Source organism: Dasypus novemcinctus, chromosome 26 (genome assembly GCF_030445035.2).
Source record: "Dasypus novemcinctus isolate mDasNov1 chromosome 26, mDasNov1.1.hap2, whole genome shotgun sequence".
Classification (NCBI taxonomy): Eukaryota; Metazoa; Chordata; class Mammalia; order Cingulata; family Dasypodidae; genus Dasypus; species Dasypus novemcinctus.
Genome location: NC_080698.1, coordinates 61,546,245 through 61,559,942, shown reverse-complemented (window position 1 = coordinate 61,559,942; position 13,698 = coordinate 61,546,245). Strand labels below are relative to the sequence as shown.

The 13,698-nt window shown below is 48.6% G+C and overlaps 1 pseudogene; it reads left to right on the top strand.

Annotated features, from left to right (window-relative positions):
* The first annotated feature begins 12,598 nt into the window (after nucleotides 1-12,598).
* On the top strand, nucleotides 12,599-12,690 carry LOC131276212 (U6 spliceosomal RNA; annotated as a pseudogene).
* Nucleotides 12,691-13,698: the final 1,008 nt, after the last annotated feature.

Genomic DNA, 13,698 nt, shown 5'->3' with positions numbered 1-13,698 from the left:
GCCTGCCTCCCATGTACCAGGTCCTGAGTTCAATCTCAGGCACCTCCTAAAAACAATCAACTCGGGGGAGCTGGTGTAGCTCAGTGGCTGAGCGCCAGCTTCCCACATTCGAGGTATGAGGTCAATTCCTGACCCCAGTACCTCAAAAAAAAAACAGTAACCCCACCCTTCTTGTCCAAGTTCAGTGCCCCACCAACCTGTTGCCACCTTCCTGCTGGCCCTTTCCTTCCCCGTGCCTCCCCACCCCCTTCTCCAGAGGGTACCGCCTCTGCGCTGCGCCAGGCACCCGGGCCTCTGCCAGCTGGGAGTTGAGTCAGACCTGGATCCACCACTGCACCGCCGCCCGCTGAGCTCGGACAGCCAGAGGCTCCTTGTCTCGGCTCCCATCCAGTGTGCACCAGGCCCAGGGGACAGCCGGGGGAGGGGGAGGAGGCGGGCGGAGGGAGGCCCAAGGCCGGTGTGCTCTGGGACGCCAGGCCAGGGCAGGGGCTCTGCCAGCAGAAGACTGACCTCCAACAATGACGTTTCTCCCTGGGTGTTCCAGAAGGCACCAGCCGCCTTCTAATTCAAACCAGCAGGAGGAGGCGCCATAGGCTGAGTCTCAAAAAGTAGACAAGAGCCCCCTAGAAGGGGCTCTGGCCAGGGGCCCCCTCCCCTGCCTCCTGAGCCAGGCCCGGGCGCATCCCCCATGGGGCACAGCACCCCCGCCCCCTCGATCCCTGGCCCTGCGCGGGCTGTGGAGCCTGCGGTCATCATGGGAGCTCTGGTTTTAGCTGCGCTTATGAGCACCCTCTGAATGCCAGCGTCTGTGCTAAGAACTGCATGTTCACCACCTCTCAAAACCACTCACTCTTTTTTTTTTTCCCCTTAAACTTTTTATTTTCACATAATTTCAAACTAACAAGACAGTTGCAAAAATAATACAAAACCAACCCAAAGAACTCCAATTTGCCCCTTCCCCCCACCCCATATCCAGAGCCACGATTTTAACATTTTGTTTCATTCACTTTATTGGTCTATTTAGCTATCTATCATCAGTCCAAATATCTGTTTATTTTCTAAATATTTGAGAGGTTGTTACATCGTGTTTCCTGAACACATAACACTCCTATGTACCTTTCCTAGGAGCAGGATTATGTAACCACTTTAAGTCCAGATTTATCAAGTTCAAGAACTTTAGCATCAATATAAAACTTCCAGTCTATATTCCAATATTTTCGTATGTCCTTTAGGGCCTTTTCTCCTCCATTATTTCAACCACCTCTTCTTTTTTTAAAAAACTATAGTTTCATTAGAGAAGTTGTACACTTACAAAGCAATCATACACATGTGCGGAATTCCCATACAAGACCCCTCCACCAACACACTACATTGCTGTGGAATATTTGTTACAGATTATGAGATAACATCAGACTATCACCTCCAACTATGGTCTATGGCATACACTTGGCATATTTTTCCCTACCCCCCTATTGTTAACTCAGTACATCTTTGACATTGATGCAAGAATATTACAGAATTGCTGTTAACTATAGTCTATAGGTTACATTAATTGTATTTTCCCACTGCTTCTCCACATTCCCACCATCTTGCAATAGTGGTGTACATTTGTTCTAGTTCATAGAAGGACATTCTTATATTTGTACTATTAACCACTATTATCCACCTCTGTGTTCAGTATATTATTCAGTCCCTAGATTATTCTCTAGCTTTCTTTCAATTGACATTTACATCCCCAGTTACCCTTTTTAGCCACAACCCCATTTACAAACCAGCTGTGTTATTAGTTCTACTCACTATAATGTGTTACCATCAACTCTATCCATTTCCACACTTTTACAGTCAAGTTAATTAAAACTTCTACATATATTAAGCATCAGTACACCTTCTCAGCCCTCCTCTTATCTCCTAATAACCTGTACTCTAGGTTTTAACTCCATGCATTTACTCTTCGTATTTAGTTCATATTAGCAAGACCACATGATATTTGTCCTTTTGTGTCTGGCTTATTTCACTCAGCATAATGTCTTCAAGATTCCCCCATGTTATCACATGTGTCCCAATTTCGTTTCTTCTTATAGCAGCATAGTATTCCATTGTATGTATATACGACATTTTGTTTATCCATTCACCAGTTGGACACTTGTCAACCACCTACTCTTTCTTGTTTTTATTTGTTGTTGCTTTTGTTTTTCTTAAACCACCTACCCTTACTGCATGCCACAGGAGAGAACGATGGCGCTGAGCAGTGTGATAAGACCTTGCCCCAAGTGCCCCGAGCAGGGCTGGAAGAACTTGGCTTTCAGCCCTGCGTCTGCCTCGGGGCTCGTGCTTCCCCCACCAGGTTTCACTTTCCAGTAAACGGAAAGTTTAAGGCTCGCCACACGCCACCCACTAGGATGACTACAATGAAGACTGATGATGAGCATTGGCAAGGAAGGGGAGAACCTGGAAGCCTGATGCACTGCTGGTGGGAATGTGAAGTGGTGCAGCTGCTTTGGAAGACAGTTTGGTGGTTCCTCAAACAATTCAGCACAGAGTTACCACACACGCCAGCAATTCACTCCTCAGTATCTACCCAAGAGAAATGAGACTATTTGTCCATACAAAACAAATGCTCCTAGCAGCCTCAGTCACAATAGTCAAGAGGTAGAAACAACACAAATGTACATCAACTGATGATGGATAAACAAAACGTGATATAGGCATATGATGGAATATTATTTGACCATAAAAAGGAATGAAGAACTGATACATGCCATGACGTGGGTGGAAAACATTATATCAGGTGAAAGGAATCAGACACAAAAGGACAAATATTGTATGATTCCATTGTTATGAAAATCCAGAATAGGGAAATCTACAGACACAAAAAGTAGATTTGTGGCTGCCAGGGACTAGGGGAAGTTGGGAGAGTAAGGGGGTGATAGCTAATGGGCACAGAGTTTCTTTCTGAGGTGATGAACATGTTCTGAATCTGTGATAAATATATGAAAACTGTTAAATTGTAAACTTTAAATGGAAGAATTGTATGGTAGGTGAATTTTAGCTCAATAAGGCTGTTAAAAAATTAAAAGTTTTAAGATTCAGCCTTTACAAAGACAAATGAGTTTATATAAATACAGGTCTTCAAAAAAGAGTCAGGAGGTCATCAGAGGGGTGGCACTTATGCACACTTCAGCAGGACACTAGAGACAGCCAAAGTAGATGCAACCCCAGGTACTGGTTCGCCCAAGGGCTATGGAGACCCACAGGTTCTATGGTCATGGCAGATGGCTCTGGAGTTCAGCGCCGTGTCAGTCGACCCTACTTTGGAATTTGTGTTCCTGAATGTTATGGAGTTGGACTCAGATGTGAACTTTCTACACATGCCTCTTCTGTTACTTTTACTGAACCTGTGGTTGGTGCTAGGGTTGGTGTATACTCATGAGACTTGAACCTCTGGACTGGCCATGTGACACCTGGGCCCTGAGCCTCAGCAGAGTTGCAACTCCTACTCTCTGGTTTGTTGGACTTATCGAGGTCAGCTAAAATGGAGGTAAAAATGGTCAACCACCACACCAGGGAACCGAGAGTGCCTACAACTGCAAGCAGGAGAATTGCATCTACCATCCATGTGGAATCTAAGCCCCCTCTCAATATGGAGGTGGAGTGAACATCACCAGTGCAGGGTCCACAGGATGGAGGAATAAAATATTCCTCATTAAAATATTCCTCATTAGAGTGGACTCACTGATATTCTACTATGGAACTATTGTGATTAGTAATGGAAGAAATTATAGCATTGATGTGGAGACAGTGGCCACAGTAGTTGCTGAGGGCAGGGAGAGGGAGGAAGAGATGTGATGTGGGGCCATTTTCAGGACTTGGAGTTGTCCTAAATAATATTGCAGGGACAGATTCTGGACATTGTATTTCCTGCCATGACCCTCTGAATGGACTGGGGGAAAGTGTAAACTACAATGTAAACTATTATCTATGTGGTGCAGCAGTGCTCCAAATTGTATTCACCAAATTAAATGAATGTGCCACAATGATGAAAGAGGTTGTAGATATGGGAGGAGTGGGGTGGGGAGGTGGGGGTATATGGGAACCTCATATATTTTAATGTAACATTTTTTGTGATCTATGTATCCTCAAAAAATACAATTAGAAAAATGATGGGGGTGGGGGTGGGCAGTGGGGTATATGGGAACCTCTTGTGTTTTTTAATGTAACATTTTGTGTGATCTATTAAGTTTTTAAAGAGAGAATTAAAAAATAAAATAAAAATTTTAAAAAAGGCTCAGGCTTTAAGGAGCTCACAAGTCAGGGAGGGACAAGAAGCAGATATGCCCCAGGAGAGTGATGAGGGCCACAGCACCAGCAAGCACAGGTGGAGGGGAGAGGTGGCCTGGGGATTAGGGCTGGCTGAGGACAAGTGCCTGAGTCCTGGTGTGAAAATAACAAGTTTTCCACCAGAGGCCACACTGGTCTAGTAATTTAGGAAGAGAGGGGTGCATCTCTCAGCTTAGGGAGTGGGGTCAAATGGAGAGGCAATCCTGGAAGGCTTCCTGGAGCAGGTGATACTGGGCCAAGTGTTGAAGAATGAATCAGGCAGAAAAGTGAGGGGCAGAAAAAGACGTCACAGAGAGGGCAAAGGCACACTCAGGGAATGTGCTGAGGGGCTGAGGGGCTGGGTGGGAGCTGGCGGGAGGCTGAGAGGGACCTTTGGAGGGATGGGGGCTCCTACCCCTTCCGGTCTGGCACTACCCCTCCTCTGTTCCCCAATGTGGGCCTTGGTTTCAACAGCAACAGCAAAAGCCTTCCATCTCAGAGGCTGCAAGTCTCTGACTCAGCCACTAAAATGAGGCTGATATTGAGCGATGAGGACAAACTAGCGACAGGGAGCAAGTACCGGGGTGCCCATGGCAGGAAACGAGACCTCTCAGATGCTAGGTACCCACGGGCCACATCCCACCACCCCAGGAAACATCGGCGCCTGAGAGAAATTGAAACAGGAACCCAGGTGACTTTCCCTGGGCAGATTCCAAGGAAGAAGAGAAGGTGGCATCGAGAGGGGCCACCCCACCAGCTTTGCACCCACCAGCCACCGATCAAAAGAGCAGGCAGGTGAGAGAAGCAGGTGCCCGGGCGTGGGCCCCGTCGCCCTGCTCCACGTGCCCTCGCCCACCCACCAGTCAGCTTCAAGTCAGCTGAACTGTGGGCCTCTGGCCCCCCGTGGCCCTCGGACTTCCCAGCACAGCCACTGTCCTCCCCTTCCCGCCACTACCTCCCTGGGTCGCTGAGGCCCTGGCATTTATGCATCCTGAATTTGGAGCCAGACGATCCGGGTTCAGCTTCTGGCCTTGTGGTGATTTAACTGTGGGCTCGGAGCCTCAGTTTGCTCCCCTGTAAAATGGGCATCGGGCTTGCTGCTCTCTCTTTCTATTCCCAGCAAATTGGAAGACAATGTGTCATAGGTGACAATGAGGATCAGTGCAGAATTGCTTCAATGTGGAAACCCTTGGTGGCAAAGCAGATCTGAGGGAAGGGCGAATGTGGGCACGATGAGGTCAATCCCTCTACTGTTGTTTTTCACATTTTTATTGCAGTGAAATATACGCATCACAAAATTCCCATTTTTACCACTTTCCTGTGGCTTTAATTACCCTCTCAACACTGTGTTCTCATCCCCAGCATCCGTCACCAGCACTTACCCATCTCCCCAAGTGGAATCTCTGCGCCCATTCAACAATCACTCCCCATTCCCCCTTCCCAGTCCCTGGTAACCCCTGATAGGCTTTCTGTTTCTAGGAATTTGCTCATTTCTTATAAGTGAAGTCACACGATACTTGTCCTTGTGTGTCTGGCCTATTTCACTCAGCATAATGTCTGCCAGGTTCTTCATCCTGTTCTGTGAATCAGAACTGCATTCCTCTTCACGGCAGGCTACTATTCTATTGTATGTCTATGCCACATCTTCTTTGTCTGCTCCTCCCTCTACTGACTGGTGCTGGTTCCCCCATGCTCTTTGGTGCAGCATTTTCGCCTTTAAAAGCATCTTCGTGTCTGTCTTTACCCCCATCTGACAGGAGACAAAGCTGAGGTCAAAGCAGTGGTGTGACTGAGAGCACCCCACACAGGGGGTGTCGGGTGCCTCTGGGCCTGGGCCCCTGATGCTGAGCTGGGGTGACAGGACCCTGGTGCTTTTCACACAGCAGCCCCGACCCAAGGCAGGAGGCCACACCACTACCCAACTCCAACTTCCGGGCCCCTGGAGGGTGTGCAGCCTGCAGCGGGGGAGAGTCACAAGCATGTCCTCAGGTAGCTTAAGGCCCCTCATGTGGAAGGGGAGTTAGGCGAGTTCTAGGTAGTCCCAAGGCAGAAGCAGGACAAGTGCTGGGGAGTTATAGAACAGAGAAGAGATTTCAGCTCATTGTGAAAGAAGCATTCCAAATACACTGACCTGGATAGAGATGGAAAAGGCCACCTGAGGGGTAGTGAGCTCCCTGCTACTGGAGGCGATCAAGTGCAGGCCAATCAGTTGGCTGAAGCAGTTCAGAGTGGAGAAAATTCTGTGGTAGAGGTTCACTTAGAGCAGGACTCCTCAATCTTGATACTGTTGACCTTGGAGCAGATAATTCTTTGTTTTTTAAAAATTGTGATAACATATATATAATATAAAATTGGCCATTTTAACATTTTGAGCATACTATTCAGTGCATTGATTACATTCAGTGTGCTACCATCACCGCCATCCCTTACCAAAACTTTTTCATCCTGCAACCAGCAACTCTGCACCATTGAATAATAACCCCAATTCCCCTGCTCTCTGTTTCTATATATTTGCTTATTCTAGATATTTCACATAAGTGGGACCATACAATATTTGTCCCTCTGTGTCTGGCTTATTTCACTCAACATGACATCTCCAAGGCTCATCCATGTTGTCACAGGTGTCAGGACATCACCCTCTTTATGGCTGCCTAATATCCCATTGTGTGCCTGTGCCACATTTCTTTGTCCACTCACCTGTCGATGGATGCATTTGGCGCTGTGCATACTCCGCTGTGAGCCCTGGTGCACGTGTGGCTGGGTGATGGCTTGCTGCGGGCTCTCCTGAGCATTGTAGCATATTAGGAGCATCCCTGACCTCTACCCACTAGAGGCCAGTAGCAGGTCCCGCCATCCCCTCTGTGACAACCAGAGTCCCCAGACCCTGCTCCATGTGCCCAGGGAAGCAAAGTAGGCCTCGTTGGAAAACTGGCCTAAAAGACCTTAATGACTTTTAAGTAAGATTCCATCATACTCCACGTGTAACCACAAGAACCATTATCAGGAAGCAGATGTGGCTCAAGCAAGCACCTGGGCTCCTGCCTACCACACAGGAGGGCCCGGGTTCAGTTCCTATGCCTCCCAAAGAAATCGAGCAAGAGAGCGAGCTGACAGGACAGGCTGGTGCAGTGAAGTGATGCAAGGAGGAAAATAAGTGAGAGACACAACAAAGCAGGCACTGAGGTAGCTCAAGCAATTAGGTGCCTCCCTCCCACATGGGAGGTCCCGGGTTCAGTTCCAGTGCCTCCAAAAAGAAGATGAACACACAACAAATAGACACAGAAAGTGCAAACAACCCAGGGGGTGGGAGGTTGTGGAGTAAAGAAATAAATAATAAATCTTAAAAATAAAAAGAACCACTGTCATTTTTGGAGCCCCTCGTGGCCTGTGCCATGCCAGGAGTCTTATACGCATCACCTCGTGGAATGTCACAGCTGCCTCAGTGGTCCCTCTCCTTGCGCCATTCTTCCCCCACCCCCTGCCTGGCTTATTCTGTCCTCTTATGTCCCAATGACGTATCACCCCCTCCTCCTGGAGGCCCACCTGCCCCATCACGTTCACAACCCCCTTCTTCCCTGAAGAGTGCGGCGCTCATGTGAGTCTCCATCTGACACCGTCTTCCCACAGACAGCAACTCCTGGAGGCACCTGGCTGGCTCATCTCTGGTCCCCAGGAGCAGGGTCTCAGGGGAGTGAGGCGGAGACACCGCTCGGTGGCACTGACGGACCAGCCATGGCGCCCAGGCAGCCTGCCCCTGCGGCCTGAGCAGAGCTGCTTCCCCGGGCAGCCAGCCAGCCCCTCGGACCACCCCTTCTGCAGACAAGGCCCGCCAGGCCCCTGCTCCCCAGCTCCTCCACACAGAAGGCAGCCACGTCCAGAGAGCAGGAGGAAAGGGCCTGGAGAGCACAGGCCACTCCCCAGGCCCCAGAACCCACGCCGGGCCCTCTCGTCCAAGCTGGAGGATGTCACTCGGGAGCCCACTCAGGGCCTGGTGGGATGTGGTCAGGGTTGAGGGCGTCCTGGGCAAGTGGGTGTCATGGCACAGCATGGGGAGACCCCCACACCTGGTGGTCTACCCCCATCCTGGGGTGCCTCTGCCCACCCTCTCCTCCTCTCAGGGCCTCAGAGCTTTCCTTTGTAAAGTGAGGAAGATTTGAATGTGAACATCAGTGCTTTTCACGCTTTCACTGGCATTTTAATTTTGATTTTAGCAAAAGAACCTCTCCCCCTTATTAAAGGAAAATCTCATGTGCTATCCCAACCTGCAAAACACCGATGTGCAAAAGCTTTTTTTTTTTTTAAAGATTTATTTATTTAATTTCCCCCCCTCCCCTGGTTGTCTGTTCTTGGTGTCTATTTGCTGCGTCTTGTTTCTTTGTCCGCTTCTGTCATCGTCAGTGGCATGGGAAGTGTGGGCGACGCCATTCCTTGGGCAGGCTGCTCTTTTCTTTTTCACGCTGGGTGGCTTTCCTCACGGGCACACTCCTTGCGCGTGGGGCTCCCCCACGCGGGGGACACCCTTGTGTGGCACGGCACTCCTTGCACGCATCAGCACTGCGCATGGCCAGCTCCACACGGGTCAAGGAGGCCTGGGGTTTGAACCGCAGACCTCCCCAGTAATGGGGATTGAACCTGGAACCTCATATTTGGGAAGCAGGCACTCAACCACTGAGCAACAACCACTCCCCAAAATATTCTTTTTTTAGGTGTTACAGGGGATTGAACAGAGGACTTTATCCATGTGAAGCAGGAGCTCAACCACTGAGCTACACCCACTCCCCATAATGTTCTTTTTTTAGGTGGTACCAGGGATTGAACCCAGGACCTCATACACGTGTAAAGGAGATGCTCAACCACTGAGCTACAACCACTCCCATTTTCTCATGTTTACAGATTGAGAAATTGAGCCTCACCACTGAGGAAAGTAACTGGCAGTTCCTCAGAAAGGTGTCTAAGAATTATATGACCTAGCAGTCCCATTCGTAGGTATAAACCCAAAATAATTGAAACCGAGGACTCAAACAGATATTTCTACCCCAATGTTCATCACGGCACTATTCACAAGAGGCAACAGGTGAAAGCAACTCAAGTGTCTATCAACAGATGAATAAACAAAATGTGGTATATCCACACAATGGAATATTATTCAGCCATTAAAAGGAATAAAGTTCTGAGGCATGCTATAACATGGATGAGCTTTTTTGAGTAAAATGGGCTAGACACAAAAGGAGAGGTAGCATATGATTCCATTTAAATGAAATAACTAGAATATGCAAATCCATAGACAAAGTAGAGTAAAGGTTCCTAGGGGCTGTGGAGAGGGAAGTGGGGCGTTATGGCTACATGGGGCAGGACTCGGGATGATGGAAAAGTTCTGGAAATGGATGGTGGTGATGGTAGGACAAATGTAAATGTAATTAATGCCACTGAATTGTACACACAAGAGTAGATAAAATGCTAAATTATCTGCTATATATGTTACCACAATAAAAAATGTTTAAACAATAACCAAAAAAGAAAGTAACTGAGGCTCAGAGCCCTGGAGTCCCCAGCAAGTGGCTGAACCGGAGTCATTGCCTTCCCCACTAGAGGCCTCGAGTGGCCGTGAGCAAATCAATCTATTCTGGGAGCTTGGTCCCCGAATCTGGAAACCGCGGGTGTGTGGCTGGAGCATGCCTTCATGCCGACACACATGTGCCGACCCCACATGGGCATGGGGTCAGGTTAGACACCAGAAATAGAGAAATGAATAAGGCCCTGCTTGTCTGGGAACCTGGTGTGATGGGCACAGAACAGTGTGACAAGTGCCACGTCAGAGCTAACTCTGCCAGGCCGTGGGTGGGAGGCTTTGGAGAAGGTTTCATCTAGAAGAGAAGGCCTGAGCCAATCTGGAGATTGCATAGTCAAGTGGTAGAGAGAGGTGGAGGGAAAAGCATTTCCTCCTGAGGGAACAGCCTGTGCTAAGAAGGAGAGGCATGAGGCCAATCTTGAAGAATTCCTCCAACTCTAACTCTTCAGTACTGGAGGATCACCATTAAGAGATGAAGAGGGGAGAAAGGGTGGGTATCTGGGGGTCAGTATCCCAGGTTCCAGGCTTCAGGGAGCCCATAGGAACCTTTCTAATATGAGAGTTTCTGAGTCAGTTCTTACTAGAGCCAAGAGAGCCCGTTAGGGATCTACCATCCAACAGACTCATTCTACAGTTGAGAACACTGAGGCAGGACCAGCCTCTTGCCCAAAGCCAGTCAGGCAATGTCAGAGCTGGACTGGGACCTGGTCTCCCCAGAGGTCCCAGGAGCCTGGCCCTGAGGCCACCGTCAGGGCATGAAGCATATTTCTTAGAATGTGCTGGACATTGTTCTGCGTTTCCTATCTCTCAACTCAGGGTAACCCTGTTCTACAGACGAGGCAGAGAGGCAGAGAGAGGTTCAGGAACTTGCCAAGGTCACACAGCCAGTCCCTGGGGACTCTGTGTCCTCTAGAATCCAGAACAGTCCTGAGTGCCTATTGTGAAAAACGACAGTGGGGATGGTCTTCTTTGGGGCTCAAGGCCAACTGGATAGAGCGGGGATTTACAGTCCAGCTGGGGAGACAGACACATAAAAGATCATTTCCTTGAGTGTGGGGAGAGGTCAGCCTGGGGCTGTAGGGAGAATTCCACAGGAAAGCTTCTTGGCTGAACCTCTAAGGAGGAATAAAAGTATCCAGAGGAAGAAGGGAAGGACGCTTAGGCACGGGGCCTGAGTGCACAGAACTGAGGGAACAGAAAGGAGCCTGGTCTACTGGGAACTGCACATGGGTCAGACTTTTGTCAGAGCAGACAGCAGGAAGTGGTGGGGTGTGAGGCTGAGAGGGGTTCAGGGGCCAGACTGAGGCTTTGGACCCTCTCCTGTGGGTACGGGGAGCCATGGAGGGCTTTAAGCAGGAGCTTCATGGGCAGGTTTTTGTTTTAAAAATGTCCCCCTGGCCCCACCCTCGACTCGGGCCTTGGGCCAGGCTTGGTGAGGCTGGGATAGGAGCGGACCTCTCTGCAAAACTCTCCTTCTGAGGGCTCCCTTGCTGTGTCCAGGTCCCAGCCTTTCTTGGCAGTTATGAGATGAAGCTGAGATTCGGAACAGGAAGAGCTGTGTTTGGTCGATCCCCTCCCGCCCCTTCTGTTCAAGTCTCTCAGGGAAGAGAAAAGGTCTTCAACAGAATTTAGCCCAGAGCAAGCCTTTGTGTGGATGAGACAAGTAGTTGCCTGTGGGAAAGAGAACTAATGGGACACTAAGGGAAGTTTTGAGTCAGTGTTTCCCCAGTACGCAGCCCTGGAAGAGTCTGCTGGAGAATGATCCATGACACCTTATGCACTGCATCCCCACCAAACTATATTAAAGGCTCTGAGAAATCCTGCAATGGAAAACATCTTTTATGTTTTGTTTCACCCAGTGTTCTCCAAACCTTTTTATTTTTTTAGGCGGTACCAGGGATTAAACCCATAACCTTGTCCATGGGAAGCAGGCTGAGCTACATCTGTTTTCCTCTCCTCTCCAAACCTTTTTTTTTTTTTTAAGATTTATTTATTTCTGCCCACCTTGTTTGTGGTCCCTGCTCATTATATGCTTTCTTTGTCTGCTCATCTTCTTTTTAGGAGGCACTGGGAACCAAACCCAGTAACTCCCATGTAGGAGGAAGGTGCCCAATTGCTTGAGCTCCCTCCCCTTCCTGCTTGCTGTCTCTTGTTGAGTTTCCTTGTTGTCTCTCTCATTTTGTCATTGTTGCATCATCTTGTCATGTCAGCTCACTCTGCCACCCTGTCGTGTCAGCTTGCTGTCTTGCTTGTCATCTTTAGGAGACCCTGGAACTAAGCCCAGGAACTCCCATATGGAGGTGGGGGCCCAACTGCTTGAGCCACATCCGCTTCCCTCTCCAAACCACTTTGATGTGAAGTCCTTTTTCTCTCTGAACACCAATGAACTTCCCTAGAAACTGGAGAGCAGCAGAACCCACTGGTCAGCGCTGGTATAGAAGAAAGAGCAACAGACCAGGAGTCAGAGGCTGGGGCAGGTAAAGTTCCCAACAGGGCACTCACTACGTCTCTGAGCCTCAGTTTCCTCCTGTTTCCTCCTGTTTGGCCATTGTCTTGTACATAATGTATGAACACACTGCCTCCCTGTAAAAGGACTGGGGAGCTTGTGTTTCCATCTTGGGGTAGCTAGTATGGGGCACAGGGCCTGGCACTGAATGATTGAGTGAATAAATGAATATATGAATGAGTGAAAGCCTAAAATGAGACTCAGCATTGCTTCAGCAGCACACCTACTAAAATTGGAATGATAAGTGTGGTCCCTGTGCAAGGATGATACACAAATTCATGAAGTCTTCCATATTTTTTTACAAAGTCCAGCATCCTGTCTTGATAAGAACACTTCAAAAGATAGGATTACAAGGAAACTTCCTCAAGACGATAAAACCCCCAGATATTGGTTCCTGTGAGGGCTAAAGAGACCCATGGGAGTTATGGTCATGGCCGATGGGGTTAACTACCAGGGCAGATGGCCCCTCTTTGGAAATGGTGTTTATGTGTGATGAATCTGGACTCAGATGGGATCTCCTTTCATAAGACTTTCATGCTAATGTGCTGGAGGTGCAGTTAATGTTGGGGTTTAAGATATATTTAGGGGATTTGAATCTCTGGACTGACAATGTGATAGCCAGGTCCTGAGCCTCAACAGACTCCAGCACCTACAATCTGATCTATTGGACTTACCACACTCAGCTAAGATGGAGTTGAAGAAGGACAACCACCACACCATGGAGCCTAGAGTGATTACAACTGAAAATGGGAGGATTGCATCCAGCATCCATGTGGAATCTGAGCCTCCTCTTGACATAGAGGTGCAATGGACACAACCAATCCAATGTCCACATAGAAGAGGTGGCATTGGATTGGGAAAAGTGGACATGGTGGACGATGGGTATGGGGAAAGGCAGGAAGAGATGAGAGGTGGAGGCGTCTTTGGGACATGGAGCTGCCCTGGATGGTGCTTCAGAGGTAATCACCGGACATTGTAAATCCTCACAGGGCCCACTGGATGGAATGGAGGAGAGTATGGGCCATGATGTGGACCATTGACTATGAGGTGCAGAGGTACCCAAAGATGTACTTACCAAATCCAATGGATGTGTCATGATGATGGGAACGAGTGTTGTTGGGGGGGGGAGAGGGGGGTGGGGGGTGGGGCTGAATGGGACCTCACATATATATTTTAATGTAATATTATTACAAAGTCAATAAAAAAAAAGGAAAAAAAAAGGCATATATGAAGAACCCACAGCTAACACCATACTCAATGGGAAAGGCTAAAGGCTTTCCCTCTAAGATCTGGAACAAGACAAGGA